We start from the raw sequence: 13,886 nt of genomic DNA on the forward strand, positions 1-13,886 counted from the left end.
CAGCCAATATCCTATTACAGCCTTCTTATGAATAGTTGATTTTATTTTGTATAATTGACAAAGGCTTATCGTACAGTGAGGCCTTCCTTCGGTGGCAGCTTTGGTTTTGAGATGCAGCGATATGCGGAGGCCTGTGGTACAATAGGCAGCTCACGTCAGGTTCATTTAATAATGATGGCTGCTTTTGGGTGGGATCTTATGACCTGTCATAGCTGCCTTATGGATGGAACATTGGAACATCAGGCTACATGTGGGTGTAGTTTGCTTGTAAGCTTGCTGACAAAGGTTGAATACATCAAAGAGCGTTTTAACGTGATCTGCACGCAGCAAATGTGAAATTAAAGACACAGCATGTGTAAAGCATCATGTGAATATTAGAAATAAAATAGATGTTATTTTGTTTGTCACAGACTTTATTATCAGAAAAAACAATTAAGTCATATTCATTAAAAAAACGGAAAGAAGCAAGCACAAATATGTAGCGCTATTTTTCTGCCTAACATTCCCTTCTAATATGCAAATCCCCAACAAACACACAAACACACACACACACACACACACTTAAGACATTAAGTCCTCAGCGTGGACCGGGCTCGAGAGGGATATTGGCATGTACACGAGATTGATGAAAATTACTTCCAGAGCATTTATTTCTTCTAATACCACTGAAAGAAGAGTGTGCACTCAGGAGATATTTGATCTGAATTAGGGAAACTGATGAAGCAATTGATTAATTGGAATTTAAGCCATCAGTCACCGGAGCCATCAACAGCATCATTTACATTCCAAACAATCAGCTGATAGCCCAATAGGACACTGAGTATTAATACGCAGGAGTCAATGTGATACTGCCACGTCGCCACCAACCCTTATTGACAAGCACAATGACACTTTTAAATCCTGCCTGATCAAATTGCATACATTTTGGGCATCCCACACAACTTCAATAAATCTTATGAATTTTTAATCTGGTAGACGGAGCAGAGGGTTTAGCCAATAGAGATATATCTTTTTTTCTTTCTTTGTGGTGAAGCACACCCGAGACAGGAGGGAAAGAAAGAATCTATTCATTAATTACTACCCCTCCATCTTCTGTTTTATTCAGCTGTTTGTCATTCAGTTTTCTAAATGCTCCAGAGCCCCGCCAGATAAACTCAAAGAGGCTGCCTCTTCATTGACAACCACCCACCAATAGGTTTGTTTGAATTTTAAAACTGAATAATATTTGACAGTATTATTTATATTAAGCAATAATAATGTTTTCACACAATTCAACCACTTTTTTGGTTGATTTGGTCACATTTGGATTGCACTGAAACTACTTCTTGTGGCAGAAATGGCTGAAGCTCTTGGTCTGGGCTCGAATTAGGTTTGGGCAGTAATTAACTGTTCGTGTTTTTCTTAATTCATTGTTAAATTGAGTTGGTTGAAATTTGACTTGACTAAAACTGCACTACAATGTGGTGGTCAAAGGTCCAGGTAACCGTGACCTCGCCCTCTTTTTCAGCTGATCTGTTCGGAAGGAATTTCATTCCATTTGGCACAAATGTCCACTTGGACTCAAGAATTAACTTATACTGTAAATAGCTTTAATCCCGTTAATGAAAACGATGAAGACATGTTCCTTATCAATATTTTCCTCCAGACACAAGATGAGAAGATGATGAGACAGCGCTGACTTCCATAAATATGTATGATTATGACAAATTTCATAAAAAAATATCATATGGGATAAAATTGCGCAGCAGTATTCTTTTGATAGCTATTTCTCCCTGGACAACAAGCACAAAGCCTCTCCCTGTTGTATGACATGTAAACTTCTGTTATATTTCATAAACAAAACATAATGAATTTTACTGAATGCACATAGTACTCAACCAAAAAGGAAAGCACACTTACTAGCAGTGTAAAACAGTAAAGGTGGAAGCTAATTTTAACAATCTCAGAATTTCCCCACAATGACATCATGACACTGTAAATACAACTTAGCAGTTTTGGAATCTTCCTGTATTGGGCCCGGAACACAATGTCTTACCATTAAACAACATATTTCTGTCACAGGATATTGTTTGCATAAAACTAAAGAGTGAAACAACAGCACTGAAATATGTCAAGATCTATGACTCATAACAGGACACGCACAACATTTGGCTTAGTTTGTAAAGACTACAAATAGTTTTTGTTCTTGTGCTCTGGCACAAATTCACAGACACGCAAACATGAATTACATGCCGGGCTATATGATTCACAGAAGGCACTGATTGTTCTTTCAAAGTGCCCATTACAGAGGCCTATCATTGCAACATCAAGCCCTCCTTCCCATTGACAGTGCTGACGTTTTCCCACTTGGCCTGAACCCCCTACTGACAGCAACACCAGTAATGCCCCCCCCCCCCCTGCCTCTCTCTCTATCTGCTGCTGCTCTCACAATGTTAGATTTTGCTGAAGAAGTTAGTCATTAGTTGAAACAGCAGAGTGTTGTAATGAAATCTGCCGGCCACATCAATAGTGTTTACTGTTGCCAGTTTGCTTTGCCCCGTGCTTTTTTAATTTATTTGTTTGGTGTGCAGCGGTACAGCATCACTCTAATGATGTTTGCCCCCGCTGACATGTTGAGGGCAAACAATTCAATCCCATGTAATATCTGCCTGCACATGGATCATATATCTGAACATTTAATAAGCTGCTTATCATGTGGCCCCGCAGGTCAATCATTTATCATCACCTCATCAGATCACCCTGATGGATTATTCCCAATAAAAGCACCTTACATCGGTTGGTTAGCCACATGGCTGGCTGACTGGGAGAAGTGCTCTCCTCTGACCGGGTTCGCTTTCCCCAACTTAAAGCTCTAATTAAGTAGCCAAAGCGCTAAGTTACAGAGGAACAGTCAGCGGGAGCCACAGTAGACGGGGGCTGACCTGCTGCAGCGGCAGCAGGCCCACTCACTGCGATCGTTTCTTCAGACGGGTGTCAAAACACCCCCGGTCTGCCTCCCATCAAGTCCCCTGCGCAGAAATAGGACGTGAGCCTCTGAAAGGAAAGATTAAAGTTTTCTGGAAGTACTGTTGGCAGCTGCACATGCCCTAAAGATAAACTTTATCCGGCTGCATGTGCAAAACTTTGCTGGAGCCATTAGTCATCTTCGAAAGTAATACATTTCCAAGTGGCTTGGAAGAACGTGAGACTGGCCACCACAGTGCGGTCTGCTACTGGTCCACTGTTTTGATGCAGAGGACAGAAATGTAAACTATACTTAACCTGTGCACTTGCATGTCTTTGTGATGTATCCCTTGATTTTATTCTTGAACGTGTTGATTGAAAGTTTTTTGGGGGGTTTCTGTCCGATTTGTGAACTAAGTTGGTTTAATCAAACTTTCCAAACTCTCAAAATGTACATTCACCTAAATGTAAAAGTAAAATGTAAATCAACTTGATATCGTCAGGAGTTATTTAATGGGACCACAAACCTGGGAAATGTTAATACAAATTGAGTACTTGAGTAGTTTTATATGAAGTTATAAATACCAAAACAAATGTCCTGCTAAGACAGTGTAGTGACTGACTTCAATGGGATGCAACTGATGCAATGGATGTGGAAATAGACTACAGCAGGTGATGTTTAACCTCTGTAAATAAGCATGCCGTGACGACTGACAAAGTGCAAACACTATTAACTAGATTAATTAAATTAAAAGTGAAATAATATAATCTTACATTAAGTTTATATTAGGCTTTTATCCTTGATTTAGTTGATTTCTGTGTCATATTCAAACCAATCATTGTTATTTTCAGTTCATGGACAAATCCATCCAAATCAGTTGTACATGCCACTAAAGAATCAATTTGTTTGTGGGAGATGTTCTTTAATGAGGCTCTTGGTTCCCACATACAGGACGGTTCATTTTACAAATGAGCAGCAGAAATAAATTGATGTTCCCAGCCACTTAACCTCCCCCAGAAAACACACACACACATACGCTCACTCACAAACAAATATACATATACACGCCCTGCCAATCCAAGCCCTTGTGCCAGCTAGCCATCTGGTCAGAACATGATCATCATACGCAATCTGCCCACCCAGGCTGGCACTGATTCACCAGACCAACACTCCAATTACCCTCATCATGCCAACAGTACAGCAAAAAAACAAAAAAAAGCAAAATGCCACAATGGGACCCACCTGTGCAGGGGTGGAGCGACTGCCAGACAAGGGGTCAGCATGTCATAGAAATAGAAAGACTGGGCTCTACAATTAGATGCATCTGCCAATACAGTACATGACTCGATTAGCCTCTATATTGTGAAGTGGAAAATTCTGATTGCATGTTGCAAGGTTGGATTCCTTTCACTCTAAATCATCTGTCTACATCATCACAATGGATTAGAGCAATAAGGTCGTCACCTTTAAATGATCAATAAGCAAACATCGTAGAAGCCCACCTAGGATGCATCTGTGGTTGTAATGCGAGCATAGATAAAGAAAGAACATGAATTGAGACATGCATGAAGTATCTAAGGAAGCTCTTAAGTTTGGTGTGAAATTAAGAGCCAAAGTTTGTAAATGACAGGATTTTGCTTCTGACCACTGCGTCTGCAGCCCCTATCAGCTGATAAGCCCACTGGCTCAACATTGATCCATCCCTCAGCCCATCTCCTTTTTTTCTTAATTTTAATTTTCCCATTCCTAACCCATGCTAATTCTTCCCCTCTCCTGTATGATCCATGGACCAGTGGCCTCAGCAGCGCAGAGTGCCAGCAAGGGTCACTGTCAATTATATCCATTTAATACCCACTTATGTCTGCAACGACGTCTTTCTCCCGGGGTCACGCAGACTTCACCCTGCACTTTATCCAATAATCTCACAGAATATAGGCTTGGATATTCCAAAAGATCAATGTCATTAACAAGGAGACACAGAACGCATTTGATTATGGATGTAATTAGTATAGGCTTGAGGGGACTTGCGTCTACGCTCAAAGAGGTAAAATCTATTTAGTATCAAAATTGCCACCACTCTGAGATCATTTTTGCAACTGATGACCACCATAATGCAATTAGTATCACTAATGACAGAGGATTAGGGCTCATATACATAATACTTATGTCTAACTTTGACAGATAGAGAGGAGCATTATGTTTGGCTGAAAGCAAGTCGTGCACCAAGTTGTGGTGCGAGGGTTTAATTTACCGCCACCACTCGCACACTCGTAATGTCGGATTGGGTGCCTGTCCACTCTATGTCAATTTACCTGTGGGAAAAAAGAAGAAAAGGCAGTCCTACTGGGCAAGTGTCTCTTGAGGACCTGTGAAAGGTGACACTGTGGATGCTGCATTAATAAGATGAGCTTTTAATAATTCTGTAACAGGGCCGGAGCATATAAGGCTGGGGATCACTTTACAGCCCAGCTGAACAGAACATCTTGCCATCTCTCCAATGAGCGGCCAGCCTCATTAAAAGTCTGTCTCCTGCTGACTTTATCTCTGCATCATTAGATCACTCTTCCCTCCTCCATTGCTGTCTTTCTTTTCTTTTTTAACTCCAGCATGGTCTCAGTCAGATTTTTGAGACACCTAGAGGCACTGCTGTCCATCAGCAGTAGTCCGGGTGTCAAACAACAAGGTTAGCCATATCTCAAGTGAACAATAACTTTAATTGTGATGTACAAATTTAGAAATTCTGTTTAATTTTTCCCATTATACACCGGTGAGCCTTTAAAATACCTGCTCCACACATCAAGCTAAGGATTTAAGTTTCTTTCCTCGACAATAAGCTCTCCGGTTTTCCGCTAGTGCAGGTAGAGCATCAACACATACCTCTTGACTGAGAACAACGTTGGCCTCCAGTGGAAACCTGTTGCGAGGGATGTGAAAGGGAACAGCCAAAAAGACAGGACTGAGGAGAGTTTCTGTGGCTTGTATTGGATTGCATTGCCCTGAAATTCAAGCCAGTGTGGTAACAGGGTACAGCCACTTAAGATGGCAAGATAGCCACGATGATGGACATTTAAATCTTTTATATAATATCATCAACGGGGTCATACTTTACAACAGGGGGAGGGGGGAGACAGAGTTTAACTTTCAGAGTGTAAAACATCCAGTAAAATTCTTTAAGGGAAAAACACAAAGTTAGGATGATATTAGATTTTTTTTCCTAGTTTAATTTAATGTCAGTGGCTAAGGTAACTAATAATCTCTCACCAACACACATAGCTCAGATGTCTGATCTTGTAACGCATAAATTTATGGGAATCAAGACCTGATTATATGAAGCAAGTGTACATGTGTACTTTGCATGTTAGCGGAACCTCCCGTACTTCATCAAACATCTCATGATACTCAATTATAGGTCTGTGTACGTCTCGGAGATTAAAGGACCTTTGAAAATGATGGAAAAAGGGAGGGGGGAGGCTGCTGCATAACGTCTTGCTGATTTTACTTTATAGTCGTCTACTAAACCACCGTAAATGCACACATGCTAAAATCCTCCTCTGTTTTCCATCAAGCTGCTGTGTAGAGGCCATGTTAAATGTAGGTGGTAAGCTCATATATCTAATTATACAATAGCCAAACATTTTTTGTTAATGAAATGGAAGGAGTGTAATTGAAAACTTCAGCATAATTATTGCTTGGCGAGTGGCTGGCTTCGGAAAATTGCACGTGTAGGAAGAGGTCTCAGCAGGGGTACCCGTGACTTATGAATCCAAAAATCCTTACAGAGCACCCCGTGTGCACTCGCATGCACACACCCTCACACATCATTATCATGATTATCATTGTTAAAATGGCAGCCAAAAACAGCAACATTACTTAGAGCATTAAAGAGCGAGGAGATTGTAGAAAATTCATGCTTTCCCATGTGTATAAACTGTTCGCGTTACTTCACTAGCTTCGAAAGGCAATACTCTTTCTCATCATTGTATTTAAAATCAGTAAAGCTAAGCCTGGCTTTTTTTGGTCTGTATAGGGGGTATGTAATGGGTTAAAAAAGGTAAGGATATGGATAACTTGGGACATCACCTCATAGGTCTGTTCGCAGAGTAACCAGAGCAGCCAAGACACATAAAGCCAGGTCAGAATGGCTTGGCAGCCTTGCTAACAATGTTTGTCACAACTGCCCTCTTTCCATCCCTAGCTAAAATGAGAACAGTCAGAGAAATATGGGATTACCATGAGTTATTTATGACGCTGAAACCCTAGAGCCCCCTTTATGAAATCATCTCTGTTGATTGGGTGTTCTTTCGTCGGGCAGCATCTGATATGATTTCAAATGGGTTAACATCAAAGTGGCCTGTGTAAAGTATGAGTAGTTTTGCACACATTCAATCAAAATACAGATCTTTATCGGGATCATGCTGATTGACATAAGCGGACTGTTGTGAAACAGATACTGCGGCTGTCATAGTCATTATGGATTTTTCTGTTTAAAGATACAGGCAGGGGGGAGAAAAAGGGGCATGTGGCCTTATGCTGAACGGTTCCTTCGCCAGCGAACCTGGCTCAAATTGACTTGGGGAAAATGTCCAACCTTTTGAACTGTTACCTTAAATTCTTATGTGAGGTAAATAGGTGATGAAACCTGGTTTTAATCATGAAAAGATGTGTTTAAAGTGCATTTCAGCCACATTTATTTCTTGTGAAAGAGGTAAAACACATGTTAACCTTCATAGCTTTATGGGATGGCAGTCTTGTTGCAGCAGTTGTACATTCTCAATAACCAGGGTCGAAAACCTACACCTAGCTGAGGAACACACAAGGATACAATCAATGGCAGTCCATAGTTAATGAAGTTTCTGACCTTTAGGAAAATGTACACTGCTTAACCAGATTCTGTGTATTTAATAATTCAGTTAGAGAGTAAGAGAGCTGAATAGAGGAGCATCTCCTAACCAATATAGTCAGGAATATCATTTTGTCCACAGACACCAGCTGACATTTTATTGCTTCAGCCAACAGAAGGAGAAAACTCATTATGGAGGCATCCATTTGTGTGGGTTTTAATAAAAAAGAACAGAATGAATCTTGGCCACTGGACTAATGGCAAAATCTATGAGGAAAACTAAAGCCCCAAATGAGGGTCCTGGACATTTTAAGTCATTAGTGCGGAGATTGTTGTCAGTGAAGTGAATTTACATGTATGGATGCTGGTTTAAAGAAAGCATGGGGAAGAAGTGGCGAGAGGAGAGGAGACACTACAGTAGCTTGATCTGCCATTGAGATCTTCTGAATGGGAGATCATAGGTGCATTATTGATGAGTCTCAGTTTGAGTTTCAGCTCCAGAGGAAATGATAAGGTGTAATGCAATGGTCTACGGCGATCATGGACAGCTCCTACGTACAGCATTGCAGGCTGCGAAGGTGGCAAAAGCTGCCACATTGTATCTTTGTTAATGTACTTATTAAGACTATTGTAAAAACAAATATCACCACCTGGTTGGTTATTTGGTGTCTAAAAGCTATAATCATTTCCATTTCCTCAACCTGTCACATTTAGATCTTTCATTAAGACAAGGTAGGACATAGGTTTTTCTCAGTAGATATATTTTACTAATCTGCAAAAATTTGTTTTAAATATCTACATAAACAGTATTGATTTTGTCCCATTGCTGCTCTTGTCCAATATGAATATCTGCATACTAAAAACTGCCGCAGCATCAGACAGTTCTTTACATATGTATGCTAATGATTTAGCATTCAGTATGTTAAGCAAAAAACACTAGAAATCAATTTAACAACAGATAACTTTCATTTTCTTCTGTGTCACTAATACATTTTGAAATCTGATGTATATCACATGAAGTAAAACAGTAAAAACATTTTTGGATATAATTGACCTTTTTTTCCCTTTAGAACTACGAAAACAGATGCATCCTACTAGTGCTGATACTGCTTACATGTTACATTTACTTGGTGTCCTGCACGATACCGTGTGAGTATGGACGTCTATGGCATGGGTTTCTTCGACAGTCCTTTTCAAACTGAGCTCAGTGGTTTAAAAGAAAGCCCTCAATGTGCAGTGTATATGAAATGAAGAGAATGGGCATTACCAAAGAGGAAAAGAGGGGGAAAAAAATACCAGCAGCCTCCTTAGCCAACTTGATTGTTATTGCACAGTGCTTACGGTGTTTTCTGGGCCTGCACATGTAATCAATACCCCCAGGCAATTTTAAGCGTGATCAGTTTGGATGGATTATTGCTTGGCAGGGAGGCTTTTACATTGATCCTCTCATCATGTCAATCACTGACAGTGACAACTCTGAACTCTTCAAATTCCATATATCAGCAAGTACCGTTCACAATCTGGCTGCATCAAAAACAGTATGAGTCAAGAGGGTGTTGCGGATCTGCTGAGGCTGGCTTTCTTATATTTTAATGTACACGGTAGATCAAGGCCCAGGGCTGTTTCAGCGCACTGCACCATTCATTCTTCTCTGCTGCTTTCAGAAGCCACAAGAAGAGACAATCTGTTAGTTTTTTTTTCCTTTACCAAAACTGTTATTTGATCACTTATATAAGGATACATACTACAAACTTTATTTACATGCAGTGTTCAACAGTAGTTTGTCTTCATTAAAAATATCATGTATTTCAGTATTGATCTGTATCAAAACAATGGGAAAAAAAAGTTGGCATGGAGTTAAAATATAAAATCTAATCGAGTTTAAAAAATAAGATAAAAAATAGTAAAATCTTTAAGTTGTTAATGTTCATTTCAGTGTGGTGAGAGCAGAGCAAGAGCCCACTCTACCATGTTTGTCAAGGGCTACTGTTGAAGTAGTTTTGCGAGTCTTGCCTGTATTAATTCCTGCAGCTACTGGGAGGCCTGAAATCCCATCTAATGAGCAGCAGATAGGGGAGACTGGTTCAAATCAGTGTTGGGAAACTGGGGCTGGCGCATGAAACAGAGTGAGTTGTAATATCATCAATTTCTCCCAGCTGGAGCAGGACAGAAGCATGTAACTGATAGTGTGCGCATGCATATTTTACACTACAGCTCAGGTGTACAGTTTCAGCACTTGTGAGGAACTGAACAGATTTGACAAAGACAGTTAGGTGTAAAGAAAGAGCCTATATACTACTATACTACTATGTTTTCGTTTTGAAATGGCATGTTAATACTAATATGATCCCTGTCCAGACGAGAGATTTAGCTCTGTGTTAGAAGTAATTGCCAACCATACTAGCACTCCTGAAAACACATATCACCTGACCATTTGCATACACTGGGCATTTGCGTGCCGGTGTAAAATGTGAGCAGATTCTGCAGTACTCTGCAGTCGGTTGTGTAATTACAGAAAATACTACGAACGAGACAATGACGATGGCGAAAAGTGAGAAAAGGGATTTCTTTATGCTAACTAAGTTTTGCTAGTGCTAGCAACTTAGTGATGAAATAATTTATCCATTAGTGAAAAACTCAATTTAAATTTGAACAATCGACTAATTCACATGACTCCTATGACAGGTCTGGTCCACTCGACCATTGTGTTCATACCTGGAAGAAAACTCAAAATACGAGAAATTTGGTGAATGTGGCAAGTTCCTCTAAATTCCTCTTATGCACGACATAAGAACAAATCTGTTTGTACAAATGGTTCTTGCCTTAGGGACACTGTCTTTTTAAATCACAGCTAAAAATGAGTGTCTGATATGGCTTTACATCGAGAAGCAGGGTTGGTAAAAAGGTCAAAAGAGTGGATCATGATGCAGATAACAATATCACAGCAATTACTGGCAACTCTATAGTCCCATCCACCAATACACACAGTTAAATCAGCCGATTAAAGCTGAAATAAGTCAATATTTATCATTGCATAACTCAATTGCAAAACTCCATTTTCTCATAATGGCCTCTGATAATGAGGAAGTTCACTCTGGTCATGTGACTCAACTAGAGCCTAATCATTGGACTGTTACAGTAAGTCATGACACTTTATTGGCATGGAATTCTATAATGGCACAAATCAATAGCAGCCCAGGAGGCTTTCCTCTTCAGCCGGATTTGACACATTTGAATAAGTGCCGTTGAGGGGGAGCAGACTTGTGTTGAGAGGATTCAATCCCTCAGCGAGCAACTGCATGTTAACCAGTGTGATATTCATCTACCGATGAATAATCGCAAAAAAGAAACCAATTGCAACAGCAGTTACGAAACCCAACAAGGACCCTTGAAATTTTCCTGCTCGAGGACAAGGCTGATCATCAAACGCCATAAAAAATAAATTAAAAAAATACCCATAAGTCCTGAGAATAAAAGATACAATCAGGCTCATGCCCTTCTCACCCCTCCTCCTCCTTTGCGATCTCTGTGTTGGGAATAATATAAGGCTTGGGGGAGCAGGCTGTGAGATAAAAGGCCACATCACAATGATGATCTCTATCGATCGGCAACCTTGGGCACACAGAGGAGGTCCGGCATTTGTCACGTCAGAGCTGAACCCAATAGCTGATCCACGCCACACTCTGATGAATTGGCCCTGTTCGCCAAGTTTGTTTAATTGATGACGTGTTCCCTTTCAGGTGGACCACCACTATGTTCCACGCAATCATTGATTTTCCAAAACACCCCGCCTTTCCCCCAAGCTTCTTTTTCCCTCTTTCTTAAGAACCAAACCACCAAAGATCAACCTTGACTAGACGTCAACAACATGGCAAGAGGAGCGTCCTTCGACCTGCCTATGACCAGCCAGTTAGACTTTCAGAGATACATATATATGCATACAAACACATTGTCTTTTTTAGTATGGAGGCCTACTAGGAGCAACAACTTAGAAGGCTATGGGGTTTTCTCCGCTCACATTCTTCATACAAGAAATGTAGCAGTTAGTAGAAAGTTGGACTAAAATCCACATTTTTACACAAAAACACAAATGTGCACAAAACTCATTTCCATCCCAAAGGGTACATGAATGTTAGAAGTTTAACCGCAATAACCCCCATTAGATTTTGGAAGCTCCAAACCTTCTGCATCCTCCTCGTTCTCTTTGCACCCTGTGGTGTAGGGGGTTAAATGTAGGTTGTAACCATTGACTGATATTGGGTGCTGTGAAGTCGATTCAAAATGATTTTGATGTGACCAAGCGACCGCAGTCATCTCTTCTGGTGAGCAATGCTGCCGATCACTCGCTGTACCAAACTATTAATGTTTCAAAAGGCTCGCCAGGCTAAAGTTCGCAGCGCTTCAGCAACTCTCAACAATCCATACAGGAAAGAATTTGAATTTGTAAACCACACAACCCTGTTCCAAGGGATCTGGAGTGCGTAACGTTGTCATCTTGAGAGCCTGCATGAAAACTAACACTTGCCGGAGCAGCCAAGCAACCAGTCAAGCGCTAGGTAGGCAGCGTTTGGCCATCAAAGAGAAATTCCAGGCTAATGGGGTTTCAGAATTTCCAGTGTATACCTCTACCATCCACAGAGAACACAGATTACCTGAGGAGTGTTATCACACACACACAAATGCACACACCTTTCACACTCTTTTAACTTTGGAGTTAAGAGAGTGTGGACGCACATGCTTTAGACAAGCAAAAGTAGGTGCATTGGTGAATATGACGGTGGTGAAAGCAGGATGGTGAATTTGCCACATCATTACAGTACTTTGAATTTAAACAAATATAAAGGAAAGCTGTGCCTCAGCAAACTATGGATTGCCTCTTGAGCTGAGACATGGAAGTAAAAAACAAGAGACGCAGCACCAACAAAGGCAGAGAAATTGTGCAAAAAGGCACACTTTTGGATTTAAAGCACCTATCTCAGATCCCAGAGCCTTGAGAATGGGATTGGATTACTGTCGGTTAGATTTACTCCTGTGCCTCTTCGCCACTACATCATCATAGGGCCCCCTGCCTCTGGATCAATGGGGATATTTACTGCGCCTGTTTCAGGGAGCCTTTCACAGTAGGCAGGGCATTAAACAAACAGCCGACAGCCCTGTCCCAATGATGGCCTGTCTGTTCACACTGTGCCATGCCCAAATGTCACACACACTCACTTCGAACAGGTAGCACACAAGCGAAGTGCAGATAAAACAGAAAAAGGGCCAAGCAATTTGCTCTGTGCACTGAACAAAGGAAAGCTGCCACATTTCAAGAGAAAAAAAAATGTCCTGGAGAAATGGAAAGGCATGTTATGTTTACTTTTAGATAATTAGCCTTGTAACGCACTCTAAAATTACACTTGTTAAAATCCTCTTAAATGGACACACCTCAAATAATACCCCTGGTTGCCCATAAATGTGCTGTTTTAACAGTAAAATGAAATTGCTCTTCACATGTTGGACATTCCATTGTATTGTATTACTTAATGGAAAAATATAACCCCCCAAAATGTGGGTAACGTGGTGAAGTTTTGTAATGGAAATAACAATCCTGGAGTGTCATCGTTAATAACCTAATTTGACCCCATGTTGAGTGGGAAAGGCTTCAAAATTGAATTCACTTGAGGTGAAACAGCCCTTCTTCTCAGAGTCTTTCTATAAAGCTGCAGCAACAGCCCATTGAATTATATCACAAGTTTTGCAAGAATTGCCATTGAGAGTCTCAAACAACAGTCTTTACATGCACATATACTGACTGCTAAATGTGAGCGCATTAATCGGAGAATGAGAAGAATGTTTTTAGTTTCCACTCAAATATGAGGAAAATAAGTGCCTCCATAGAGAAAAACCGTCAGTATGAAATTTCTTCATTACTTGACAATTCCACTGACTAAGCCTGTGCGATCAGCTGACAGTGCAATGTCAAACAATGTGCTTTCAAACAGCAGCACGCATTACCGAATCAGCCCAAAGAGCTCCCGAGGGAAGACTTAACTCAGATTCATCGCCATGAGAAGTAATATGTGTGTAAGTCAACGGGAAAATAACACAAAAATAAACACT

Source organism: Scophthalmus maximus, chromosome 1, assembly GCF_022379125.1.
Source record: "Scophthalmus maximus strain ysfricsl-2021 chromosome 1, ASM2237912v1, whole genome shotgun sequence".
Lineage (NCBI taxonomy): Eukaryota > Metazoa > Chordata > Actinopteri > Pleuronectiformes > Scophthalmidae > Scophthalmus > Scophthalmus maximus.